Genomic DNA, 12606 nt, shown 5'->3' with positions numbered 1-12606 from the left:
TAAGCTTGTACTTTAGAGGAATTGCTGTGCCATTTTGCAATCGAATATTGTTTTGTGTCATGTCGCCTAAAACCTTTCGATTACGGTACATGATATATATATTCGTATATTACAAAAAGGGCACAGATCAACTAATAAGAAATACGATCATACAGTAATACAAAGCATTATTACGCTTATACCAATTAAACATATTTATTCAAATAAAGTTGATGAAAGTTGTTCGTATGTACTTGAAAATGGTTGCCAAAATTTAAAAAAGAAAATCCGTTAAATTCGAAAAGTTATTTGACTTTCCTCAAAGTATATTATTTTATTTACGAGTATTTTTCCCGCATGTAATTCGTAAAAAAGAGGTTTCCTCATGATTTATAAAAAAAAAATTGGTTAACTATGTAAAAGCTTTATTTTGCTGAGAAAATATTTGTTAATAAACACTGAAATTTTAAGAGATCTTTTAGTAAGAACATACATAGTATTACTTGGGATTTTTTCTACGTATTTTTAATGGTTGAATTTGGTTACTAATAGTGGATGATTTCTTTGCTGTCAACACCTCTTCATAGAAGCAGTCGATATTATTACTTCAAAAAAAAAAAAACTGCAACTCCAAACAGATTCAAAATCAGAAGAGAAATCCAATGTAATATATATATATATATATATATATATATATATATATATATATATATATATATATTTTTAAACATTTAAAATTTTTCATTTCAAATTTTTGCTAAAATGCTTCCCAATAAATGAGTCACATAATTGTTTATTTAAAATTTTAATTATATTTTATTTATCTAAGATAAACCTCTCCAGTATTGACTAGCGACGAGTTAATTCAGGTTTTTTACATCTACGTAACATAAAAGATGTTCATAGTTTTGATTTTTAAAAGTTGCTAATTTGGATGAAGTTGCTAATATAAATTACTAGCAATCATTAAGTGACTAAAAGATTTTAAGTAACACTATATTCCTTGGTTTAAGTGAAACTTTTGAATTAACAAATAATAAACAAGATTTCTAAGAATCTGGAATTTAATTTAAAATTTTTTTAAATATTTTTTTTTTTTCAAATACAGATCATTTGAATATCTTATGTAAAATAATATCAATAAATAAAATATTAATTTTTAGTACGACAGAGTTTTAAAGAATTTTGAATTTTAGAAGCTCCTTTAATTAATTGTTTAGAACATATTTTTTTGGATACTGTTTCTTACTTGAAAATTTTTATTTAACAATAAAGTTTATTTTCAGTGAATTTCTTTTTTAGTTGTTTTGAATTCGTAATGAAAAAACTGGAAGTTTTCTTTTTTCAAGAACGACTTTCTGACTAGACATTTTTCATGATACTCAAATTGTCTTTTTCAGGGGTTGTGATTAGAACAATATAGCTTTTACAAAATGTTCTTTATTCTAATAAACATGAATATATAGTGTTTTTTATTGAAGTTAGTTAATAAACTTAGGCGTGTAGGTTGACCTCGGTTGAATAATTTACCTTTTAAAAGGAGAGGGGGTATTCCGTTCAGCTATTTTCCCATGTAGTCACGGTAACTATAAATAAACCACATTTTAGATAGTAATTTAATTACACATTCAATAGAAACTTTATTTAATATAATAAACTATGTAAATGTTGCAAATACGTCAGTACTAGGCTGTAAGTTGATGTAGGGGTTATGTCATTTAACAGTTTAAAGGCATTAGTTGTTCGTTGTCATAAAGTACTTTGAAACAGTAACTTTACTTCTCAGACTGCCGGTTTTGCACAGAGATGTAATCGATACCCCCACACAGAAAAAGTAAATCACTCTATACAACTAACTATATATTTTAGCTCCGCTTGACCCTTTTTGTTGTAATAACCGAGTGTGCATAAAATACAATTACTTAAATCGAAATTACGTAATCTTTGATCTTAAAATAGATTAATACTACGTGTACCATTTTTATCGTGATAGTTTAACTGAATGAAAGATAAAAATCTTAGTAGGCAAGAAAGCTTGAAATAAATGGTCTGTACTAATACTGTCAAATTAAAGAAATTTTTCTTGTTTGTAAATTTATTTCACATCTCAAGAATTGTTGTCGGATTGAATTAAAATCAGACTAGACTCATACTACATAGAATGCTTATCGTACCCGTTGAAGTTGTAACTGTAACAGGCACTACTTATGGGCAAAACTGTCATACTAATCTTAATGATTTTCACAAATTTCACTAAGAAGTAAGAAAGAGTATTATGATATAAGCATAATAGTATGAGTTAATGCGGATTTTTATATAGAATAAGAGGTGTGGATATCAGTCCTTGGAAAAAAACCCGTACTTACGCAACTACACAACCTCGTAGTGGCCTTGATTTTTTTGAATGCCCGACCAAAGTAGTAACCAAAAAGACTAGGATTAATTGGAACTTAATATTAGCTCCATTCACAAGTACCAAAAAAATTTAGCAAGATTTTTTTACTAAATTCTCTTTGTAGCACTGGAAAACGTTTTTCACTCATTAAAGTGATTAATTTTTTTAATTTTCAGGTTTCTTCGGGGTTGAACTGTAGAATTGAACATTTCTCAAAATCACACCATGCTCTCAGGTTTTTTCCAAAGACATTGCTTGAGAGAATCTCCCATATCAAATTTTAGAGTTTTAAGTTAAACAGTTTGTGTCACAAACCAAAAGAGGACAATCGCATACGTTCTGAATTTTTAATCAGAATGATTTTCAATCTTTTTTTTTAAGATTTAAGTACCTAAAGATGAAAAAGTGTGAGAAAGTAAAATTTAAAAAAAAAATGTTTTAAATAGTAAATTAAAAAAACTTAAATAGTATAAAAATAAAATAGTATTTAAATAGGAATTTTTTTTTTTTTTGTAAATAGTAAATTTTTTTTTTTGAATGATTTTTAATCAGAATGACTTTTAATCTTTTTTTAAGATTTAGTATTTATCAGGTACCTAAAAATGAAAAAAATGTGAGAAAGTAAAATTTATTGTGGCACTCTTTCGGAATTTCCCCTCCCCCCAAGATTTTTCTATTTCGTTGTAACTATATATACTTTTAATATTGTGTAACATCATAATTCACTAAAATTCACGTATTTTTTTAATGATTACGTAAAATTATTTTGGAGAAACGAGAGTATAATTAAAAAATCATAATAATATATTTTTAAAGATATCATTTATTGTAAATCATAATTACTATTACTTTTATAAGAACAATACAATACTTATTTTAGTAAACGACATATATATACTACAAGATGAAACTGATTAATATTTTGAAGTATCAAACTGAACATTCATTCTTATGTCGGTGATGCCATATAAATTCACAAAAGTTAAGAACCCAACAAAACTCTACAGCCAACATTAAAGACTGCATCATTTTTGTATATAATTTGTCTATTTAGCGTTAATTAGACAAGGTTAGTGAGCGAAGCGAGCGTAGGTTATGTTGATATACGTACGATTCGTCATATATCGTTAAAAAATAGAAGAATTTTGGGGGGAAATTCCGAAAGTGTACCTTTATTGAAAATAGCAAGAAATATTTTCTTAAAAAGCAGATATTATTCATAGTAAAACATAAATAAAACAACTATTTATCTGCCTAAATTAATTTGAGAAAAGAGCAGTTGAATGGTGGGAGAGGGATTTTAAATAAGTCATTAAATGAAAATTTCTCATGTCCTAGTGAGGCGATGTCAAAAGGTAGCATCTTACTAAATGACTTATTCTAAATATTTAGTTGAATTTGAAACGGTAAAATAACTTATTTTTTTATTCAATTCTTCTTCTTTAATCTTTCAGTTTAGAATTCCAAGATCTCTGTCTTAATCTTTACGTCATCGAGTTTGTATTTTTATTTTTAAATATTTTAAAATCCTTTCAAAGCAAGGAAATAATAAAAAACAGAAAATTATTTTTTTCATGAACGTAATACCAAGTTCCTAATAAAATCTTAATACAACCTTAATTTAAGTCAAGGCTGGGCCCCGCGATCTTTACTGAATTATGATAATCTATTTATGAAAACAGCAAATAAATTCTATTCCTTTTTTTTCTTCATAAATGAGAAAAAGGAATAAAATCAGACAATTTCTATCGGTAAGATTTTTTACTAGTAGTACAAGATTCGGCAGCTGATTTCTTCAGGTATCTCTTTTTTTAATGAAACTCGATTTAAATGAATGATTAATGATAACTTAATACATTACTGTCGGGTTGCCTAGCAAATATTAGCCTCAACTACCTTTAATTAAATATATTATAATTAATTTATTTTAATGAATTGCAGCAATATTTTTTTTTCAGTGAATTAAACGTTATTTGAAAGAAAATAATATGAAGAATGTAAAAAAAAATGGTTGCCAGCTCTCAGTCAGGCGCAATCTCCAAGTTGCCAGGTTTAAACAGTTATGTTATATGTTATTGTTAATTATTTACGCTCATCGTGTTTTTTCGAAAAAATTATGTACTAAATTGAAGTTTAATTTTTTGTTCACGATAACACATGGTTGCTTGTTAAAAAATGACCGCAAGTAGTGGTTGCCATTATTTAAACTAATTAATTTCAGTCTCGATGAGTGTGAACGAGAGAGAAGGAATGCTTCATTTCGAATAAAGACGTTAACAATCAATTTTAGACCTCTCAACTTTTTTGCTGTTTTCATTCTATATTATGTAATTATTAATTAGTTCAAATAATGGCAACCATTTCTTGCGATCATTTTTTTTACAGGCAACCATGTGTTATCGTGTACAGAAAGAATTATACTTCAATTTAGTATATATATTTTTTTGAAAAACACGATGAGCGTAAATAATTAACAATAACATACCAGTTTAAACCTGGCTAACTGAGAGATGGCAACCATTTTTTTTACATTCTTCACATTATCTTCTTTCAAATAACGTTTAATTCACTTAAAAAAACTATAGTTGCAATTCGTTAAAATAGATTAATTTTAATATATTTAATTAAAGGTAATTGCGGCTAATTTTTGCTAGGAAACCCGGTAGTAATGTATTAAATTATCATTAGTCATTCATTTAAATCGAGTTTCATTAAAAAAACAGATACCTGTAGAAATCAGCTGCCGGATTTTAGACTATAGGGACTACTGATGGGTCTTCATGATTGTTATAATTTATCTTTTTTATTCGCATAATTCTTATCACGAATCAAGTTTTTCATAACATTCGTCGTAAATATTCGATACATAAGTATTTAAATGACATTCATTTTTTAACTCTCTTAAAATTATTTCTGATAATTAAAAATAAATTATTTTAAATTACTTCTTCAAGTTACTTTCATAATTATTGCTTTATTTGAATTATTTCTATTAATATTGTTTTGATTATTTGTATGTTTTTTTTTTTAACTTTAGCAACAATTTAAAAATAATGCATAACTCTTATACTAATACTAATCTTATAAGTAACTAATACAAGTATAAGAGTATGACCGATATGATGTACTTTTCTATTTCTTCCAATTTTGGGCTCGCTTGAACATACCTCTTACATATTACTACATTTTCAATTATCTCTTGATATATTCTAATCTTTGTCTTCCTTTACAAGATTTTACCCTCAATACTTCCATTTAAAACTAAATCCATTTAATCAGGTTGCTTTAATGAACAGCCCATCAGAGTTTTCTTTTTACAAGATTGTACTACAAGATTCTCTTTTCCAATACACCTTAAGACCTCCTAATTTCTTATTCAATCAACCCACCTAGTTTTCCACATTTTCTTGTTACATCAAAAGTCTCTATAGAGAATTCACAAGCCTACAGTCTCTCTTTGTGGGTGGGGGGGGGGGTTCCCTACTGGCCAGGTTTCGTTACTTTCTGTTCAGGTATTGATAAGAATTTCCCTCAAAATCGTAAATGTATGATTAATTTCTTTTTGCCATCTGTTGGATAACTTTGGCGCTCATAAATATGAATCTTTTAGACTTAAGAAATTAAAAGTACTTATCGATGCGTTATATTTACAAACGCGCTTCCTTTGCATAAGAATAAGCATCACGTATTACTAAAAAGTAAATATATTCGTCTTCATCAAACTAAAGAACAGTTTTGCTGTTTTACCAAACCACAGTACTATGTACTTTAAAAGTTAAAACTTTGCTAGGAAATAAAATACAAAAAAACTCTTGCACACTCCCCACAGCTCCTTTTTATAATTTACTAACCTATTAAAGATATTCTTGGCAATCTATTGGAAATAGAATTAAAATTTTTTTTTACAGAAATATTATTACTACATAGAAGAGTTTTTAAATAAAAAGTAATTTAAAAAACACATAATTTTATATATTTTTTATCTAAATATATAACTAAATAATTGTGGTCATATATATATTTACTACTAACAAAATCAAATAAGTTTTATTTTACCGACTTTTCGAAGAAATCTTTGGTACTACTTTCGGATGCACGGTGAAATTGGAGATGAAAAATACCATTTACTTAAAATATAATTCGCTTTTATATGCCTACGTATAAAATCTCTGGCTCAAAAATCTCCAAAACTACAAATCAATTTCACTGTAATTTATATATGTTGTAGTAGTGTATCTGAAGTTGTGCATGTGAAAATTTTATGAAGATTGGTTGAGTCGTTCCTGAGTTACGCTCAATTTAATAAGCTTGACAACAGACAACATAACCTCAATTTAAGGTATTTTTTTGGATTACATACTTGGATTGGAGGGTGAAAATAAATCTTCTTTACGTTTTGAGATGTGAGGATTACAAAAACACAGTTTTTATGTACAAAATATTGGCTTTAAAATCTCCAAAACAAATAGATCAATTTCATTGAAATTCAGTTGTGCTGTAATAGTTCATTCGAGAATTTGGTGAATATTAATAGTCGTTTTTGAATTACGCTCAATTTAAGGTAGACGCAGACAACATAACCTCAATTTGAAGTTTTGAGTTTTTGTGGTTATGTTGACTGTGTAGTGTTATATTTTTCATACCCGCTTATGCAGTAAGGCACAGTGATGAGTGATTCGAAAGTTGAACTATTGTGTTTGATCTCTACGTTAATCGAAAATCATGCGTTGTTCGTTGAAAATCAGTGCGTTTATGACTGCGAAATAATGAGAACGTCGGGTAAGAAAATTCGGTCTTCTTGCGTGGAATTGCGCAAGAGTTTTATTGTACTTACTTTACTTTCCAGCAATTACTTCATTATTTCATACTGACTATTTGATTGTCTTCGCCATTGATTTGTCGAAGAAAAAGCCGCAAATATTCCTTTTTTATCCGTGAAGTGGCACTCTTACCTACTCCTAACGTAATCTGTGTAATGTACTACGTACCAAACAGAAAAATTTATTTATTTTTTTATGTTGGATACAAACAGACTTATTTTAAACAAAGAACGCTAAGAGTTATATAAATCTGCTTTTATTTCTTCTTTTTTCGTGCATCCTCTGTAATTTTACTACCTAAATAAGAAAATTTTGTGATTCGGTTATATTGTGTTCCCCTACCTTAATGTTTAACAACTCATTATCCTTATTCCTGTCGAATCTTATTACACGTGTTTCACTTTTGTTTTATTTAAAATTGAATTTCACCTTCTGCGATGATTCCAGTCATCGATTACTTCTTGGTTTAGTTCCAGCCAAAATAAAAATGTTACATTTTAATGTTATAAAATGAATTTTAACATTTTCATTTTTGACCTAAAAGTAAAAATTTACTCAGTTATATAAATTGTTTTAGGGCCAAAATCAGTTATATGCTCACAACGCTGTTGGTTTGTTAGTTAGTTCTTAGATGGTGTTACTGAAACGCTATATTGAAATAAGAAAATAAATAAATAAATGAAGCATTACCTAACCGAAAAAAATTAAACAACCAACTGTATGATAAATTGTATTATATACTATTAACAGCTACATTGTTTACATTAACATTTATTATACTTATTATTTTTTTACAACTTGTTAAAAAAATATTGTAGACATAAGCTTTTTGAAATTTTATAAAAATAAATATGTATAGAATAAATGTTAATGTAAACAAGTACTGTTTACTGTAAACAATACAATTTATTACACGGTTATAAGTTCAATGTTTTGTCATTATTTTACTTCATTTTGATTTTTTTTGTATTTTAATTTTTTTTATTATTTATTAAAAATATTATTTACGAACGTTATAAAATGAAAAGAACTGCTCCAGAATTTGCTTGGACGCATCAAGAGAAACCATTATAAAACCTTGGTAAGAATAGCTACATAAAATAATTAATCCTCCCTATACTATAGAATGGTAAGAAAAATTCTGAAAAGAGGAAAACTGCAATAACTCGAAACATAATTGATCTACTGGAACGGCCAATGGTTTAAAACACTCGGAGAATCAAGTCATAAATGAGGTCTCACCCAAAGTTTTTCCTCAACACTGAGTCGAGATATCAGCAAACACTGGTACTCCCTATATAATGAAATGATGTGAACAATGCCGAAATGCTAGCCGCAATGCGGCCAGAGGGCGCAGCCCCCTAATAGATATACCTATATTTAACCTCTTTTTAAAAAATTTATTTATCATTTTACGTGATAACGTTTCAAATAATTTTGTTTTCGATTTCCATTTTCAAATTATGAATCTGGTTTCAATCGTTCAACTGAAACTGTTTTATATTTGTTGCATAAACCGTAATGGAACCATCTCAGTTATTACGATTTTTAAAGAGTATGCAATGTATTTGTTTTTTATTCAATAAGGACAAATAATATTGCGAAGTAGATAAATCATTTTATAGAAAGTAAAGCTAAATCAACAAAAAAAAATATATTATTTGATTATCTATTACAGTACTTATTTGTGGATCAGTCCACATCAATTTTGTCACATTTTCTTTGGTATATAATGTTTTTTCGTACTTTTTTTTTGATATGTACTTTAAGTCGAGGTTTGATGTTTTCCAATTCCTCCGTTACTGTGCTGATTTAATTTGTTCGGGTCGATAGGTTAACTTAAGAGGGAAGCGCGCAAAACGGTAGCTCACTGTAGTACCTGCTTTGCTCTAAGATTGTTCTTCGAATCGGTTTTTCTTCCTTTTCTTTTTATCTCTCTCTTTCTCTGTTTGACTGTAGTAGATTTTGTTCAATCTTTTGCGGTACATTTTCCTTTCCTGTGCGAGAGATTCTACCTTAAAAATAAATGAAGGTCGTTTGTTTACACAAAATTTCTTTTACTCTTCTTCCACTTTCTATTCTTTTAACGTAAGAGTACTTCTTTCTTACTCTACTTATACTAAATTTTTCTATCTATTTTCTTCAATAATTATTGTTCCTTCCTCAACATTTAATTTTTCTTAATTAACTGGTTTTTTTCTTGAATTGCTTGCTATTGATTGTATATATATTTTACTATTATTATTATCCCACACTTTCACAGCTTCTACTTTTGCCGGTGACATTCCCTAAACTCGGAGTAATTTACACCAACGAGATTAGGCTTGCTATTGTTGACTAAGTGCCTTCCGGGCAACATGGCAGGTGTCAATTATCACGGTCCTGCGCATTAGCGCGTGGGTCTTCCGCTGGATCTTCTGTTTTTCAAGACTGTTGTGCAAAGTAGATGGTATTATTCCCTCCATAGATATAATTATTGGGATTATATAAACCTCTTTTTGATTCCACATTTCTTTAATTTCAAAAGCAAGATCTGTATATTTCTGCAGCTTCTCATTGTGTTTAGTATTGATGTTGTTACTTGATGGGATGGCTACGTCTATTAGGTAAGTTACTTTTTCCATTTTGACAACAACTACTATATCTGGCTTATTACAGTTGATGGGTTTTGCTGTTACAATTCCTTGATTCCAGAAAAGTTTTGCGTTGATGTTCTCCAAAAAGTTCTGTTTGTATTTCTCTTCTTCCACTGTTTGAGATTAGTATTGTGCTCCAAGCACTCATTGCATGCCTCAAGAATCTAATCGTCTTTTCATCAACTTGATAGGTTTCTAAGATCTTCATCAGCCATGAGTGCAGCACACTATCGAATGCCTTTTTATAGTCTATATAGGCCATAAATTTTATTTATTATTATTATTCTCTTGGGCAAGCTCAGTAAAAAGCATCCTGGCCGGCCCAAAGGCAAGGCGCAGGAGCTATAACTATTGTTCTGACATGCGTTGTATATGGGAACATGAACTATTGAATACTATGGGCGAGATATATGAATGAAAGACAAAATACCAGACATGAAAATTTATAAACTGCCAGATGTTAATGGCCATTGTCTCCCGCCTGCAACTCTACCTGATCGTCCCCCTCAATAACAGGCGTTATCTCATCGCTCGAGTTTGTGACATACCGACGGACCAAGCGGCATGTATCCAGCAACACAGACTTCTGCATTGGTCGGAACAGATTTGCTGGTACTCCAACTGATGTTAATGAATCATGCAGAGAACGTGGAATCTCTCCCATCGCGCCCAAAACCACCGGGACAACCATTACGCTCTCCTGGTCCCAAATCTCCTGGACTTGAACTGCAAGATCCCTATTCTTCACTATTTTTTCCGTGTACTTCCTCACTATGTTAGTGGGCAATGGAATTGTGACATCAATCAAGAAGGTGATCTTCTCCTGCTTCTTGGTCAGAACGATGTCTGGCCTATTATGCTCCACTGTCCTGTCCGTCAGAACAGTACGATCGTAGTACAGTCTATACCGATCGTCTTCTAATACAGGCAACCAATGTTTAGAATATGTAAAGAAATTGTTAGGGATATATGATGTGGAGGGTATACCGAAATGAAACAACTGGCACTAGATAGGGAAACTTGGAAAGTTCCAACAAACCAGTCAAATGATATAAGACAAGAAATAATAAAAATAATTTTATTAGTTACATAAATAACATAAAAAGGGGTTGGGAGAATACAAAATACCTATTTCACGTTTCTAATTTTTTCGTTTTATAATTAATTTTTTTTTTTTTTTTATGGTTTCAGGGATTTTTTAGTTTCGCATCGTTTATATTATATAGTGATTTATGATTTAGTCTTACACGTTGAAAGTTCTTTTATATACAAGATTTGTCTGAATCAGGAAGTAATTTGATTTGCTCTGGTTCTTGGACAATTTAAATTTTTATATTATCAAAGCGTCATATTTTTAATGATGTACTTCATTTGTATCCGATGGTACAGCTGTCCAAATCCAAATTATGGTTAAGAAAACAGTTAAAAGTGTAAATGTAAAGGCAAAATAGAGAGATTAAAATATAAGTAAAGAAGTATTGAAAAAGAAGCTTTGACTAAAAAAAGATTAAGGTTAAAATATTTTTACTGAGATAGTTCTGAAAAGAACTATGTGGTTAAAGAAAGAATAAAATTGATAAATTTCTGAAAATAACTGATTTCTTACGTAAATCTGTGTGCCAAAAATTATATTTCTGTATAGGAGACAAATGAGTAAATCTCTGTAAGGTTAAGAGAGGTTCTAATTCAGTATTTTAATCGATTAAATATTTTGGTACGTTTTTTAAGAAGATGGCACTAGAAGAATTTCTGAAAAATATACTCAACACCAAAAAAAACCATTAAATTCAGTCCAGTAGAACTCTAGAAATAAATGAGTTTTTATAAAAATCTTCTGTAATAAGTGAGGAGGAAGTGGTGATATGAAATCTTATGTAGCTTTACATCGTGGGTATATGAAGTATGTGGCGGTTAAAAAGTTAGTATAAAATCTTATATCCTTTCGTAATTAATGAATGTTCTCCAATTAGAAAACTATTTTTTGTTTTTTTTTTCTCACATACCCACTCTCTCTCTCTCTCATATATACACATACTCACATTCACACAACTTACATCAACGACCACTACTTTCTCAATCTCAAAATGTGCAGAAAAATTTATTGTGATAAATGATTTATCTCTCAAAATAAAGTAGGCACAAATTTTTGCAACAACACGTACGTGTTGCTATATGCCTACGCATACTTACGCAAGATAAGCATATTAATTACATTTAAACATTAAATTTAATTACAATCATTATATATTAATAATTTTCAATAAAAAATTAGTAGTAATTTTGTTGAACCATATTTCAATATTTGTATGACAAACAGGTTAAGATTAATAAAAGTACGTAGGTCTTATAAAATAAATTAACTAACAAACAGTAATTAAAAAAAAAACAAGTCGATTTAATTTTAATATTGATATCAGTTCATTAATAATATTACGTGCGTATTCTTTAATATATAGGTAGATCGAAAAGTTATTTAATCTAATTTACAGAATTAATGAGTTATAATTATTCCTACATACATTTTTAATAATATACATTACCATAATATATATATATACACACACACACACACACACACACACACACACACACAGTATCTTGAAAGAAGAATTTAACAATAATTATTTATCAATAATATTAACCTGCGTTCTGTAGTAAGCCTTTTTAGTCGTGCAGCATAAAATGGAATAGCTATATAGATTTCAAATCATTTATTTTGTAACATTAGTCTCATATATATATATATATATATATATATATATATATATATATATTT

This window comes from Lycorma delicatula, chromosome 2 (genome assembly GCF_047948215.1).
Source record: "Lycorma delicatula isolate Av1 chromosome 2, ASM4794821v1, whole genome shotgun sequence".
NCBI lineage: Eukaryota > Metazoa > Arthropoda > Insecta > Hemiptera > Fulgoridae > Lycorma > Lycorma delicatula.
The sequence above is the reverse complement of the archived record's forward strand: the minus strand, read 5'-3'. Positions refer to the sequence as shown.